Raw genomic sequence first — 13,080 nt, forward strand, 5'->3', positions numbered from 1 at the left:
TTCTCCACATCCCATGAATTAACAAAAAAGCAAAGACAATATGAAAATACTGCAGAAGCTGGAAATCTGAAATGAAAAGAGAAAATGTTGACAAGAGTCAACGGGTCAGGCAGCACTTGAGGGAGAAGAGACTAGGTGATTATGCTGGCAGCTTTTGATGAACAAAAGGGCGGAAGCTCAAGTGGAACGCAAACATCAGCACAGACTGGTTAGACTGAACAGCCTGTTTCTGTGCCAAGCATCCAATTTATTGGGTAGATACTGCTATCACTGTGCAGTGACGTGAAGGTAGTGAATGTTTAAGGTGGATGGAGCACTGATTAAACAGGCTGCCATTTTTGGATGACGTTGAGCTTCTCGAGTGTTGTCACACTCAATTAGGCAAGTGGCATCAAATAAGACAGTCTTATTTTGAGTTGAATGCTACATTCCAGGAAAATCACATCAGAAGGGCCATCATCAACCTGAAACATTAGCTTGGTTTTTCTCCACAAATGCCACCTGACATGCCGAGTATTTCCAGCATTTTCCTACACAAAAATCTCAACTACATTATAAAAACAAGAGTTTGTCCAGTATAAAGCAATAAAGCAAATCAGGTTCATAATCCACATCCAAATCATCAGTCACTGTAGATTTTTTAAATTCATGAAAATGTTAAGAAACTGCTTAGTATGTAATTCCTTTCAAGTAAATTCCATTCAGATAAAATAATGGGGAAGGTGGTGATAATGTGATAATGTCAGCTGGTTAATAATCCAGAGGTCTAAGCTAATGATCTGGGGTCATGGGTTTCAATACCACCATGGTAACCTGTTGAATTTAAATTCAATTAATCAATCAATCAGGTAATAAAAGAAAAGGGCTAGTGTTGTAAGCGTGATCATGAAACCATTGTTGACTGTTGTAAAACTCATCTGGTCCACACTTTTGGGAAGGAAATCCGCTGTGCGGTTGACTCTTAAATGCCTACTGAAATGGCTTAGTAAGTCATTCAGTTGCATCAAAACCAGTAAAAAGTCCACAAAAAGAAATGAAACCAATTGACCTAGGCACTGGAAATGACAACAATAAATCCAGCCCTGCAAAATCCTCTTTAGGATCATCTGGGATTTATGCTAAAATTGAAAGAACTGCCCAAAGACTAGTCAGCTACAGCCTGAGATAGGCATACTCACAGACACATACCTAAGAGACAATATCTCCCCTCCTTAATAATGGGGAGCCAAGCGAAGATAAGTCTGAAGCATTTACAACAATCTTCAGCCAGAAGTTCCAAATGGATGATCAACTTCATCCTCTGCCTGAGATCTCCAGCAACAGCCAATTTTATTCACTTCATTAGATATCAAGAAATGTCAGAAGGCACAGGATATTGCAAAGGCTGTGAGTCCTAACAATATTCCATCAATTGTACTGTAGACTTGTGCTCCAGAACTAGCTGTGCCCTTAATTATTTCAGTAGAGCTACAGCACTGGCATCTACCCTGCAATGTGGAAAACTGCACAGGTGTATCCTGTGCACGAAAAGCACACAAGTCCAACCAAGCCAGTTAGCACTCCTTTGGTCTCCTCTCAATCATCAGCAAGTGTTGTTGACAGTGCTATCAAGTGGTATTTATTCACAAATAACCTACTTATTGATACTCTGTTTGGCTTCTGCCAGCACCTCACGGCTCCTGACCTCATTACAGTCTTAGTCCAAATATGGACAAAAAGCTGAACTCCATGGCTGAGGTGAGAGTGACTGCCTTGAAATCAAAGTAACATTTGATTGTGTGTGCCACCAAGGTGTCCTTACAAAACTGGAGTCAATGGGAATTGGAGGAAAGTTACCTCCAATGGTTGGAGTCATGCCTGGCACAAAGGGAGATGGTTATGGCTTTTGGAGGTCAATCATTTTAAGCCTAGGACATTACTACTGGAGTTCATCAGGATAGCGTGCCGAGCACAACCACCTTCAGTTACTTCATCAATAATCTCCCCTTCATAGAAACATAGAAGACAGGATCAGGAGGAGGTCATTTGGCCCTTTGAGCCTGCTCCACCATTCATTGTGATCATGGCTGACTGTCCAACTTAATAGTCTAATCCTGCTTTCTCCCCATAACCTTTGATCCCATTCGCCTCAAATGCTACATCTAGCCACCCCTCGAATACATTCAATGTTTTGGCTCATCACGCTTTAGGTGAAGAAATGTCTCCTCATCTCCATCCTAAATGGTGCACCCCAACTCCTCAGACAGTGACCCTTGGTTGTGAACTCCCCCACCATCGGGAGCATCCTCCCTGCATTTACCCTGTCTGGTCCTGATAGAATTTTATAAGTCTCTATGAGATTCCCCCTCCTTCATCTGAACTCCAGCAAAAACGATCCTAGCCTACTCAATCTCTCCTCAAACATCAATCCCGCCATTCCCAGGATCAGCCTGGTAAACCTTCGCTGCATTCCCTTGAGAGCAAGAACACCCTTTCTCAGAAAAGGAGACCAAAACTGCAACAATACTCTTGGGATGGCCTCACCAAGACTCTGTATAATTGCAACACACATCCCTGATCTTGTACTGAAAACCTTTCACAGTGAAGGCTGACATACCATTTGCCTTCTTTACTGCCTGCTGCACCTGCATGCCTACCTTCAGTGACTGGTGCGTAAGGATACCCAGGTCCTGCTGCACATTCCCCTCTCCTATTCAGCCATTCAGCTAAATAATCTGCCTTCTTGTTTCCAAAGTGAATAACCTCACAATTGTTCAAATTATACTGCATCTGCCACTGAATGCCCATTCACCCTACCTGTCCAGATCATGCTGAAGGATCTCAGCATCCTTGTCACAGTTCACCCTCTCACTCAACTTGGCATCATGTGCAAACTTTAAGATGTTACATTTTGTTCCCTCATCCAAATCATTTATATTGTGAATAGCTGGGATTCCAGCACCAATTCTTGTGGCACCCCACTAGTTACTGCCTGCCAATTTTTGAAAAGGACCCATTAATTCCAACTCTTTGTTTCCTCTCTGCCCAACAGTTTTCTATCCATCTCAATATACTTGCCCCAATCTCAGCACTTTAATCTTGCATGATAATCTCTTATGTGGGGGCTTTGTCAAATGCTTTCTGAAATCCAAATATATCACATTGACTGGTTCCCCTTATCAACTCTACTAGTTACATTTTCAAAAAATTCCAACAGATCTGTCAAGCATGATTTCCCCTCCAAAAGTCCATGCTGATTCTGCCTGATCCTGCCATAACTTTTTAAAGTCCTTGATAATAGATTTGAGAATTTTCTCCACTACCGATGTTAGGCTTACTGGTTCTATAATTTCCTGTTTTCTCTCGAACTCTCTTTTTGAATACTGGAGTGACATTAGCTATCCTCCAATACACAGGGACTGTTTCAGAGTCAGTAGAATCCTGAAAGATGATCATGAATGTATCCACTATTTTTAGAGCCACTTCCTTAAGTACTCTGCAATGTAGATTATCAGGCCCTGGGTATTTATCCGTCTTCATTCTCATCAATTTTCCCAGCACTATTTTTCTATTGATATTGGTCTCAGTTCTTCCCTCTCACTAAACCTTGCATTCTTCAACATTTCTGGTATCCGATTTGTGTCCTGTTTTGTGAAGATAGAACCAAAGTATGTATTCAGTTGCTCAGCCATTTCTTTGTCCCCTATTAAACATTCCCCATTTCTGTCAGTAGGGGGCCTACATTTGTCTTCACCAACCGCTTTCTCTTCACGTACCTTTGAAACTCTTAGTGTCAGTCTTTATGCTCCCTGCAAGCTTACTTTCGTACTGTATTTTTCTCTTCTTAATCAATCCCTTGGTCCTTCTTTACTAATTCTAAACTGCTCCCAATCCTCAGGCCTATTATTTTTCTTGGCCAATCTGTGTGCTTCTTCCTTGGATTGCATACTCTTTCTAATTTCCTTTGTAAGCCATGGATTGGTCCTGTTACTCATTTTGTATTTGTGCCAGGCAGGAATAAACAGTTGCTGCAGTTCCCCCAGCATTACATGAATGTTTGCCATTGCCTATCTATGGTTATCCCTTTAAGTTACTCTCCCCAATCTATCAAGGCCTCGTAATCTTACCCTCATAGTTTCCTTTATTAAGATTCAGCATACTAGTCTCCAAATCAACTATTTCACTCTCCATCTTGATAAAAAAAATCAATCATGTTATAATTGCTCATCTCCTACAACTACATTGACAATGATTCTCTTTTCTTTACACAGTACCCAGTCTAGATGGCCTGCTCCCTAGTTGGTTCCTCCGCATATTAATCAAGAACATCATCCCATATACACTCCAGGAATTCTTCCTCTATGACATTGTGGCTAATTTGATTTGTCCATCGAAGTGCAGATTAAAATCACCCATGATCACTGATATTCCCTTATCACACACATTTCTAATTTTGTGTTTAATGCCATTCCCAAAATTGCCACTGCAGTTTGGGGGGTCTATATATGACACCCATTAACGTTTTTTACCCCTTGGTATTTCTCAATTCTACCCATTCAGACTCCATATTGTCAGAGCTAATATCATTTCTCACTACCATGTTAGTTTCTTCTTTAACCAGCAGTGTCACTCCACATTTCCACCTTTATGCCTGGCCTTCCTAAATACTGAATACCCTGGGAAATTGGTCACCCTGCAGCCACGTCTCTGTAATCCCAATTATATTGTACCCGTTTATATCCATTTGCATGATTAGTTCAACGATTTTGTTGCAAATGCTTGTCTTTAGGCTTATCTTTTTAACATTGTTTGTCTCATTCCCAATATTTTTCTCTGTAGCCCTGTTTGAACTTTGTCTTTGGTTTCTCTGCCCATCATTTTTCTTATTCCCTTTTCTACCTTTTGTTTTTGTCCTTGCTCCCTCCTCTGAATCCTAAAGTTTATTAATTAGTCGCAAGTAAAGTTTACATTAGCACTGCAATGAAGTTATGGTCAATTTCTCCTAGTCGCCACACTCCGGTGCCTGTTTGGATCAATGTACCTGACCAGCATGTCTTTTCAGACTGTGGAAGGAAACTGGAGCACCCAGAGGAAACCCACGCACCCACAGACAGTGACCCAAGCCAGGAATCGAGCCCTGGCCTTAGTGCTGTGGGGCAGCAATGCCAATCACTGTGGCGCCACTGTGATAGGTTTCCTTTCCCCTGGCATATTAGTTTAAACCCTCTCCAACCACTCTAGCAAACAGTCCCCCTAGGACATCAGTCCCAATCCTTCCGTGGTGTAACCAGTCCAATTTGTACAGGTCCCACTTCCCCTAGAACCAGTCCCAAGGCCCCAGGAATCTGAAACCCTCCCCTTGACACCATCTCTTCAGCCATGTATTCATCCAATATATCCTGTTATTTCTACTCTGACTAGCACGTGGTACCAGTAATAATCCTCAGATCACTGGCTTTGAGGTCTAAACTTTCTTCCTGGCTCCTTGTATTCTGCTTTTAGGACCTCTTCCTTTTTCTCATCTATGTTGTTTGTAAAGATTTGTGCCATGACCACTGGCTGTTCACCCTCCTGAATGTCCTGTACCTGCTCCAAGAGATCCTTGATCCTAGCACGAGGGAGGCAACATACTATCCTGAAGTCTCGTTTCTGGCTACAGAAACGCCTGTCTACTCCCATTAGAATTGAATCCTCTGTAACTAGTCAACGGGTACACTTTTTACCCCTCCCCTCTGCAGCAGAACCAACTGTGGTGCAATGAGTTTGGCTACTGCTGCTTTCCCCTGAGAGATCATTTCCCCTCCCTGATGGGCTCATCTGTTTTGAGCAAGAGGTCAGTGAGAACACGCCCTCCACCCCGGGAGGTCATCATTGCAGATGTCAGAGCAGCCTTCTCTAAGGTCAACCCATGGAAAGCCTCTGGCCTGGATGGGGTATCCAGATGAGCACTCAATCCTGCGCAGATCAGCTGGCGAGGGTATTTGCAGTCATCTTCTACCTCTCTTTATAGCAATCTGAGGTCCCTATCTGCTTCAAGAAGATGACCATTACCCCGGTACCAAAGAAAAGTCAAACAGTGTGCCTTCATGATTATTGTGTGTGGCTCTGACATCTATCATTGTGAAGTGCTTCAAAAGGTTAGTCATGGCAAAAATCAATTCCAGTCTCCCCGATTGCTTGGATCCCCTACAGTTCATCCACCGCCACAACAGGTTCACAGCAGATGCCACCTCCTTAGCCCTGCACTCAGCCTGGAACACCTAGATAACAAAGACACCTATCTCAGACTCGTATTTACTGACTAAAAACAAAGAGAGAAAATGTCTGACATTTCGAGTCCAGATGATTCTTTGTCAAAGCTAAAAGGCATACAAAGTGGGAGATATTTATACTGTAGGGTGAGGGAATGAAAGGTGAGGCATAGCCATAGAAACCAGGAGAAAAGATTGCTAAATTTGGTCTTTCAATTTGATCTATTGCATTCGCTGCTCCCAACGTGATCTCTTCTGTATCGGAGAGACCAAGCGTAGACGAGGTGATCACTTTGCTGAGCACCTTCTATCAGTGCGCAATCTGTCAGGACCCTGACCTTCCGATTCCTTGCCATTTTAAACACACGATCCTGCTCACATGTCTGTCCTTGGCTTGCTGCAATGTTCCAGTGAAGCTCAACACAAACTGGAGGAACAGTACCTCATCTTCTGGCTAGGCACTTTACAGCCTTCCAGTCTCAACATCGAATTCAACAATTTCAGATGATTTGCTCTATCCCACCTCGGACCCCTCTGTTTTCATTCTATTTTATTTACTTTTTTTACTGTTCTCTACCTTTTATTTCTTTATTGTTCCACAGAGAGAATAAAGTGTGTGAATGGCCAAACGGCACAGAAGTTGCAAGCTGTGACAGATGAAAAATTATTCTAATCAAATACATAGTAGAATTAACCTTCAACAACAGCTGAGTAGACAAAAAACACTTGCTGCTAGATTGGCACACAACCTGATTTTCTGGATAATTGGACAGGGTATGTAATGGGTGGCCTATTCAACACTGCTAATGAAGTTTAAATTAATTTCTGATATGCCTGTGTCATGCATTAGCCTTTGCAGGATATCAGTATTAAGGATAACATGGTCCTTTACATCTTCATCCATTTAAAAAGGATTCCTAATTCTGGACTGTGAATTGTAAAAGGTTGTGAGCTTATTTTCAACTTTGAATACATTTATGGGAATCTCCGTAAGTCTTAGAACATAGAACATAACAGCACAGTACAGGCCCTTTGGCCCTCAATGTTGTGCCGAGCTATGTCCAATCCCAAGATCAAGCTATCCCACTCCCTATCATTCTGGTGTACTCCATGTGCCTATCCAGTAACCACTTGAAAGTTCCTGAAGTGTCTGACTCCACTATTACAGCAGGCAGTCTATTCCACACCCCAACCATTCCCTGAGTGAAGAATCTACCTCGGACATTCCTCCTATATCTCCCACCATGAACCTTATAGTTATGTCCCCTAGTAACAGCTACATCCACCTGAGGAAACAGTCTACATGTCCACTCTATCAATCCTTCTCATCATCTTATAAACCTCTATTAAGTCACCTCCTAATAGAGCTCTTAAAGTTCTCTTGGAGCTCATAAATGGGCACAGACTCCTTCTGTATTTCTATCCATTACCCCCTACTTTTTATGCAGTACTGCTTGTTTTTCTCACACTTTCTCTGATGTTTGAAGTAGCTAGGTTGCATGCTACTTCTTGTGCGTGAAACTCTTGAAAGATTTTAATATACCAAGACTTCCAACTTTAAGTTTTATGTGTACTCTGAGTTGATTTGATTTATTATTATCACATATATTAGTATACAGTGAAAAGTATTGTTTCTTGCGTGTTATACAAAGCATACCATTCATAGAGAAGGAAACAAAAGAGTGCAGAATGTAGTGTTATAGTCATAGCTAGGGTGTAGAGAAAGATCAACTTACTGTGAGGTAGGTCCATTCAAAAGTCTGATGGCAGCAGGAAGAAGCTGTTCTTGAGTCGGTTGGTATGTGACCTCAGACTTTTATATCTTTCTCCCATCAAAAGGAGGTGGAAGAGAGTATGTCTGGGGGGTACGTGGGATTCTTAATTATGCTGGCTGCTTTGCTGAAGCAGTGGGAACAGTAGACAGAGTCAATGGATGGGAGGCTGGTTTGTGTGATGGATTGGGCTACATTCACAACCTTTTGTAGTTTTTTGCAGTCCTGGGCTGAGTAGGACCCATACCAAATGCTTTCTGTACTGAAGTAAAGGAACACAAGTTCAATGAAAGAACTGCTGGGGCTTGGTATAAGGGTACCGTAAATGTGAAACTTGTCGACAGGTGAAGTATGCAATTTTAGGTTGTCTGTCCAGTCCAATTGAGCAGTCTTACCTTGCTAAATTTCTGTAGGTGTGACATCCATCACTTATGCACACATTCCCTTTTGTGCCTTCAGATCAGGTTTGCTTTTCCTGGTTATCCTTCATACTGGCTTAGCCAAGGATATGTGCACCACATGTGCAAGATCCATTTTGAGCTTACAATACAGCTGAAAAAATATTTTGCCTCCATGCATAGTCTCTGACTTTTAACTATGAGTCCTTTGAATTTAAGCTGCAACCTTGCAGAACTTTGCTGCTTCAGTGATATCCCAATTTTAGGAACTCTCACAAATCATCAAAATTCCCTGACTCCTGACAACAGTAAAAGACTAGACTTTAACGAATATGAAAAATGTTTTGTTCACAGACTTCAGTTGCCATGTCCTTTCCACTGGGACTAGAACATTGAGGAATGCTTCATGCAACTTGTATGCTTTGTTTTGCAATATTAACTAATACACAGATGATACACAATACTAATACACAGATATTTCAGTTATGTCATCTATATTGATGCATTCTGCAATGCAAAACCAGAGATTAGTGTGCTAATAGGCATATGAGCAAATTAGTCAAATTCAAAGTTCAAATCCATTCCACCAGAAACAATAATTTTAGAAGCTGGTCAAATATATATTCAAGTGCAATTTGTTTAGTCTCAGCTTGATTGAAAAGCAACAGAGTTTTAAGATGGGAAAATTGGAAAGTCTGACAGTTACAGTAATCTTCTTGTGGTGGCAAGTTTAGTAAAATCATGAAAATTTACATCAGTTTTGAATCATGGTTTGAACAATTTTTCATTTTGTAATTTTCTATTTCCATATCTTTTCAGGAAGGAATCTGTAATTTTGATGTATTTGAGTAAATGTACTGTTTCCTCAAACATAGTTAACAATGTACCAAACCAAAATGGAGCTGAAAGTGAATGTTCAATTATTTGCATTGATTTACATTATGTTCATCATACTCAGCAAGAACTTGGTTTGTGGTTGGCAAGTTGCCCCAGAGCATCTAGAAGCAAATGGTTCCAATAACTTGGTGCTGACTATAAGTCTACTGAATGGTTTATGCTTCATTGCCATTGGGAATGCAAAAGAAAACAGTGCTTTGTTTTCAAAGGCAAAGGCAACAAACAAAGGCCCTTTGAAACAGTAATTTCACATGAAAGAACTAAACATCAGTACTTCAGAACCTCAAACATAGAGCCTGATTTTGTGAAAGGTTGGAAAAGTCAGGCGTGAGACAAGTAGCGTGATCCACAACCGGTTCCGTTTCCCCTTTACCAAAGGCTGAAAATGGTGGTGATTGGGACCGCACCCAAAATGGGCACAATTACAATTTAAATGCATTTGAATGCATTTAAATTGAATTAATTGGCTGAACACCCAAACTTACTGGCACTTCCCCCTTTACCATAGTGTTCGGCTGTCCAGATTTGGTGCAAAACAGACAAGGTCTGCAAAGGTCCAATTCGGGCGCTCCAGTTTCTGAGGAGGTAGATTCAAGGGGGGGGAGAGGTGAAGGCATAGAGGGGACAGTTGTGTTGTGGGGGTGGGGGTGAGGTATTATCTGGCCCGGGAGTGATGTGGTGGGGAGCATTTTTAAATTTTTTTTACTGCAGTGTCTTATTTTAGAGTCTTACTGCAGAGTCAACTCCATGCGCAGTTAAAGGCTCTGATTGGAGCTGCAGTGTTTTCAGTGCATTAAGCCCCACTCACAGGCTTCTGCAGCGCGATTCAGTATCGCTGATTATTTTATCAGGCAGAATGCGTATGGGGATGCTGGCGAATGGGTCTAAAAGTCTGATCTGAAACATTCCTAGATTCAAGTCTGCCCAGCACTTTGAATCAAAATGGTAAAATTGGGCCCACAATTTCAGGGTCAATCTATTTAAATTACATAATTTTTAGTTCAATTGTGTGCAGTAATAAAGCACTAAGGCCTAAAATAGGTAAATTAATTGATTTATATCCACTCCTGGTACTAAATGATTCAGAAATGTATAAGAGTGTATTTTTTGCTGAATGCAAGTTATTTAGCAGTGAAGTAAATGATCTCACCCAGTTACATGAAGCATCAGAATAAATTTGTCACTTATCATGTAGCACCAAACTGACAATAATGACTTGTATCTAAACAGCAGCTTTAAAAAGAAAAATATCCCAAGGCTCCACATTGCAGTATAAGACAAAAATGAATGCCACATCAAAAGAAGGATATTAGGCAGGGCAAGGAAAATGAGGTCAAAAAGGTGAGTTTTAAGGAATATTTTCAAGGAGAAAAGGGATTTAGAGATGGAGGGTTTTAGGGAAGGACTTTACTTTTACTTTATCATGGGATGTAAGCATTTCTGGTTTGGTCTGCATTTGTTGTCCACCCTTAATATACCCTTGAGAAGATACTGGAGAGATGACTCCTTGAACCATTGCAGTCCATCCAATGCAGGTATACCCACAGTGTCAGTAGGAAAAAAGTTCTAGGAGTTTGACCAAGTGACAGTGAGGGAATAATGATATAGTTCCATGTCAAGATGGTGTGCGGCTTGGAGAAGAACCTGCAGATAGTGATGTTCCCAAGAGTTTTCAACTTGGCAGAAGTCTAGAGGTCACAGGATGGAAGGTGTTGCCGAATGGAGCTTGGTCAGTTGCTGCTGCCATTGTGAATTGCTGGTGGAAGTAATGAATGTGTAAGTTGGTGGACTGGGTGCCAGTTAACTGGCTGTTTGGATAGTGCTGATTTTCATGTGTTGTTGGACATTTATTCACAAGGCAAGTAGAGTGCAGTATAAGGATCAGGAATGTATTGGGTTAATGTAGGGCTGAGTGCAGTACCATCCACACAATAATGTAAGAAGGCACGTGACCTAGATCCAGGATCAGTGTGGTATTGAGCAGAGGCTTGTATAGACCAAAGCATGGGGAATCAGCTCCTAGCTTGTATCCTTCACTGTACATGGAAATAATTCTACTAGTTAATAAAGACTTACAATTAATCTGCAGAAAACTATGGATGCTTCTTTAAGTCATGTTGATCTGTAAATACAACTTTCTAATATGTTGGCAGCAATAGGATAAAAACCCAGAACCTCGCTAAAATACAGAGACAAACTGAAATACTGCAAAATTGTGAAAAATTCACCAAAACTTTCTGACCTGAAAAGGAGTTCCTAAAAAAGCAGAGGAAAAAAATCACCAGGAAACACATCTGGAAGGACTGGAATTTGATTTAATTTGATTTATTATTGTCACATGTATTAGCATACAGTGAAAAATATTGTTTCTTGCGCGCTATATAGACAAAGCATACCCTGAAGGCAGAGATTTAAAATTCTTTACTGAAGCAGAAGACTCCATTGACTCTCCTTTGGTGGTCCAGCTTCTGAGTGCAGGGATGTCAGAACATTCAAGGATGAGCCAAATCTTTTAAAATTCAGGATTGTGGCAAGTTCATATAAGTACTTTCAGTCAGAAGTCAGAAGTGCCAGTTCAAAGAAATCTGTCACTAAAACCTGCACACAACTTCTGATTCTGCTGGAAAAGCTAGTGCCAGGGTTGGTAACCAAGGATTACCTGGATATCCAAACAAAAGAGCAGTCATACAGACATGCTGTTGTTGAGCAGTCAGTAACAGAAAACATTGCACCAGACGCTTGCCAGAAATACAGAAGGGTGACAAGGTCTGGATTAAAGACATCAAGAGAGAAGGTACTGACATTAGAAAGAACATGAACTAACTTTAGTCCTACCAGTTTGGCACTGCAGAGGGTACAGTTAGGTGACCTAGAAATCTCCGCCCTATTCTTGGAGAGTATTGACAAAGGTACCCAACTGCCAGCTCAACTTCTCGACCAACAGGAAGAACCAGCAATGGCAATGCCTACCATTCCATGGAAAGAACTCCAAAAGAAATATGGAAGTGTTATAAGGCTCCAACCACCTGATTCTCTAAATTCAAGCACTGAAGGCAGAGATGGAGTAATGATAATATAGTACAAATGTAGTAACAACAATGTAAATGTATGGGTTGTAAACAGCATATGACTTGGAATAAACAAGTTTAACTCTAAATGCATTGGATAAAGACTTGGGGAAGGTGTAGTATAAAGGTCTGGCACACACAGAGTTAATGTGGGACAGGTCATTGTTTTTGTAACTGGTCGGCGCAACATCGTGGGCCGAAGGGCCTGTTCTGCGCTGTAATGTTCTATGTTCTAAAGTATAGTACTGCTTACAGTGATGTAAAGAAAGTACATGATACAGACCAGTGCTAGATGCTAGGTGTTCTGTAGATGTCTATAGACTGAAGCATAGAGACAGCTCCTACCTTGTACCATTTACTGTATTGTAAATAGTTTGACTCATTAAGAAAAACTTACAGTTAACCGACAGAAGAATATGGAGAGTTCTTTAAGTCTTTAAGTCATACTGATCTGTAACCAACACAGAGACCATTCCTTCTCACTCCTAATTTGTGCCTTATGGTGGATGGTGGACAGGCTTTGGGGTCTCAAGAGGCAAGTTGCACTGAATTCCCAGCCTCTGATCTGCTCTTAAATGACATAGTTTGAGGATTAAATAATTAAAGCATAGCCACCAATGTTAGGCTGGAAAGAGGAAAGATGCCCAAGGGGCTAGAATCAGAGGAGCAAATATTTTTGGATCACTTGTTTGGGGCGGGCGGGGGGGAAGAATTC

The 13,080-nt window shown here is 41.2% G+C and overlaps 2 protein-coding genes across 3 annotated transcripts in view; one reads left to right on the top strand and one right to left on the bottom strand.

Moving 5' to 3' along the window:
- The window catches only part of cenpp (centromere protein P), a 253,450-nt gene that overhangs the window by 58,702 nt on the left and 181,668 nt on the right, over window positions 1–13,080 (bottom strand). The window lies entirely within an intron of this gene.
- The window catches only part of aspn (asporin (LRR class 1)), a 56,038-nt gene that overhangs the window by 840 nt on the left and 42,118 nt on the right, over window positions 1–13,080 (top strand). The window lies entirely within an intron of this gene.

Source organism: Carcharhinus amblyrhynchos, chromosome 3 (assembly GCF_965287045.1).
Source record: "Carcharhinus amblyrhynchos chromosome 3, sCarAmb.v2.hapA, whole genome shotgun sequence".
Lineage (NCBI taxonomy): Eukaryota > Metazoa > Chordata > Chondrichthyes > Carcharhiniformes > Carcharhinidae > Carcharhinus > Carcharhinus amblyrhynchos.